The following is a 3,776-nucleotide window of genomic DNA, read 5'->3' as shown; positions in this document are numbered from 1 at the left end:
AGCCAAGATGGACCGAAGCGAGTTTCCTCGCTTGAACGACTCACAGTACGAGTCTGTTCGGAAGATGGGAGGCATCTTTGGACAAGATGTCCTTCGCAGCTTGGCGGCGGCGACGCCTGCCGAGCAACAATAACGCGTGACCGCGTTTGAGACCTACGAGCGTGGTCTCATCGCTCACGTCCGCGGGAGCTTGGAGGCCACGATGGCCGCTCCCCAGGCAACCAGGCCTAAGCCGGTGTGGCTGAAGGTCCCCGCGTTTGAGGGGAAGGAAGGAGAGAACCTTCACTTCTGGGTCCGTGAGGTGGAGATCGCCATGAAGGCGGGTCTCATCTCGGACGAGCCAGTTTGGGTGGCTTTTGCCCTGTCCAACCTTGGTGGACGTGCCAAGCACTGGGCATACACCAGGGAGACGACATCTCCTGGATGCTTTGCATCCTGGGCTCAGCTGTGTGAGCAGCTACGAGCCGCGTTCCTACCAGCGAACAACGAGTTCCGCCAGCGCTCACGCTTTCTCGCGTGTAAGCAAGGTAAACGTGAGCTGCAGGAGTACGCGCAAGAGATGCGCACGCTGGTGGCATCTCTGGCAGGGAATCCTCTGCCTGAAGACATTAAGACAACAGTCTTCATAAACGGCCTGAAGGTCGGTCCTGCTCGCGCCCAGCTATTCCGGGTGCAAGCGACAACTATGGAGGAGGCGATTCGAATCGCCCTCCAAGAAGAGTACAGCCACAAGCAGGCTGGTACCCTTCGGAAGAGGAACATCGCCACGATGAGAATGGCGTTCCTCGGGAGGCGGAGCATCGCAGCAATGACGCTGTTGCTCCTGCTGTCACGCAGCCCGTTGATACCGGTGCGTACTGCGAGCCCGAGCCCATGGACTTTGGCTCAGCCGAGAGCTTGGTCCGCTGCTATGGATGCGGCGGACATGGACACTACCAGTGTGTGTGTCCCTCGCTAGTCCTCGGGAAGAAGACGGCCCGTGGGCCCCAAGTCCAGTGGCGCAGGCCACGGCCCGGTGGACGAAGACTCCCCGGCCACCAGTAGAGGCGGTATGCCCTACTGAAGAGCGCTAAGTCTTCGTGATGGGTGTGCAGGTTGTGCACACACGGGATTTAGCCCAGAGAGACGTGGTTCTCTCAAAGCCGTGAAGGGCAGTGCTGGGCTGCTGGTAGCTCACTCGGTGTACGGGGGTACGATACCCCTTGAACGTTTGATGGGTTCTGGGGCGTTGATACGCCGCCGGAACGTCGCTTGGCATAGCGACATCCGACTGCACTCTATGTCAGAGTGGCGGTCGTGGGCTGGTCCTTGGTGGACTAGCCTTTGGTACGGTAGTATCAATGGTCCCCAACGGACCTGAACGTTTCGGCTTGATGAGCTCGCGCACCGCGGTGTCGCTCGCAGTTCTCGCCATGAACAACATGGCTGTGCCGAACATAAGGCACAGCCCGGACTTTGGTGTGGCAAGGCTGAGAAGGGCCTACCAGTCCAGGTCTATGACGGAGCATTGGTGAGTCATGTTCCCACCTCCGTCATGACTGGGGCGTCTGATACAGACCGCCAGGACGCAGAAGCGTCACGGAGCTGTCAACGCGCCGACAGCTCTGCGTACAGCAAGACCATGCTCTGCTGCGGCAATGCCACGGGCGTGGGTCTTTTGCCCGGCGTGTGGAACTGCTACACCAGCATCGTCCAACGCCGAAGGTCGTCGCGCCGTACGGGCTTCGACAGTGGTTATGCCTTTAAGCACTAACCAGGTGGGTAACTCAGGACCACACGGTCGCCCAGACCTTAACTGAAGAGGAAGGCGCTGAATGCGCTTCCTGTGTGGATAACACAGTACCACACGCAGTCGCCCAGACTATAATTGAAGAGGAAGGCATGACCATGCTTCCTGTGTGGGTAACACAGTACCACACGCAGTCGCCCAGACTATAACTGAAGAGGAAGGCATTGTCCATGCTTCCTGTGTGGGTAACACAGTGCCACACGAGGTCTCGAGTGCCTCTGATGTCGTCAACGAGACATCACGACGTGGGTAACGAAGTGCCACGTCACGTCAGCCGCCGCAAGTCGGGTCTGAACCTTGTTCAGGCCGACGTCGCTTCAAACGACTCGGAGTCCAGGGCCCAGACTCCTCTGACTCGGTCGGTGGACACCAACTCTGTCCGGTGTGTGTGCGGGTCTGGCACGCCAGCTGATCCCAACACCGAAGGTCGTCGCGCCGTATGCGCTTCGACAGTGGTGGTGCCGAAGGGCATTCACCAGGTGGGTAACATAGGTCCACATTGCGGGTAATAAGTTCCGCAAGCAGCGAAACTGCTTAAGGAGACCGTCATTCGGTGCTCCGAGCGTGGGTAACAAAGTTCCACGCAAGGTCACTCAGACTATAACTGATAAGGAAGTCGCTGTATGCGCTTCCGGTGTGGGTAACAGAGTTCCACACAACCAACGTGGGTAACAGAGTTCCACACCCAAGGCGAGTAACATAGCGCCGCACACAGAGCCATTGGCTCGAGGCGCGAGGTTGTCTTGGCCTCGCCGGACGTGAGCAACTCGCTCGACGTCAAGTCGCGCAGACTCAAACTGCTGACGCGAAGGCTGAATGCCTTCGGTCGACACGGCCGACGCGGTCGACCATACCGACGCAGTGCACATGGCGGAGAGCCGTTGCGCCTGCCAGTGGCTATTAGAAGCCACGAGAGACTCAGTAGGCTCGAGGTTAAGTGGGGGAGAGGCTCGGAAATACCTTTCCTCCCTGACTTTCCAAGAGGCAGGTAGCCGTCGTGCTGCCAGTGGCTATCACAAGCCACGAGAGACTCAATAGTCTCGAGTGTAAGTGGGGGAGAGGCTCGGAAATACCTTTCCTCCCTGGTCTTGAGGTAAGACCAAGTTCCTTACGGAACCAGGCGTCGATGTACATCGACTGCAGGCTGGAGGCGAACAGCCGGGCTAGAGCTGCGGTAGCTCTAGCCGAACAAGACATAGTGGCGAAGAAAGCCACGGGCGCAAGGTGCCTCGGAATCGCTGAGCGAATCAGCAGTTGGGGTTGCAAGCAACCACACACGAGGCGAAGTGTGGGTCTAGTGCAATCAACGCACTGGTCCCTTGGTCATGAACGACCTGTCGAGTAGGGTGAACGGAACGTCTCACCCGCCGACAAAGCGGTTGCGGTACGTGATGTACGCAACGCGCCGGGTATAATGGGCCGTGGAGCCATAACCCAAGTGTGGTGCACGAGTGCACACACAACTGACCAGGTGGTGGACGAGACAAGGCACGCAGTCGTAACTGGTGCCGCGCCGAGCATGACATCGTGGTGATGGCAGCTTGCCTCACCATGGGTTGGTACCCGTGAGTACTCGGTGAGAATGCCAGACACCAACGCCGCAGTGGCATGGTGGTGAGAGATGCCCCACCACGGTCGAGTACCATCAGGGTACATGGTGTCTGTGACAGACACTGGTATAGGTGCAAAGGATATGCACCATACCACGACCCGATGCGCTCTGGACGCTGTGAGTCAACGCACGTACCGTGCATCGGCACTGGCTGCTGTCGAGCAACGTGCCAGGAGTTCCACGTAATGAACTCGTCGTGCATGACACACATGAAGTGCACGGAGCACTTATGGTGGCTGTGGTACGTATCGTACACAGCGTACCTCGTGTACGGTCCCATGGACCTGTACACTGTGCTTGCACATGCGTCGTGCATGATGTGAGCACTGGCCATGAATCCGTTCAGGCGACAGCACAGCAGAAGCTGCTGCCGCC

This window comes from Phytophthora infestans, genomic scaffold (assembly GCF_000142945.1).
Source record: "Phytophthora infestans T30-4 supercont1.430 genomic scaffold, whole genome shotgun sequence".
Lineage (NCBI taxonomy): Eukaryota > Oomycota > Peronosporomycetes > Peronosporales > Peronosporaceae > Phytophthora > Phytophthora infestans.
Note: the sequence above shows the minus strand (reverse complement) of the source record.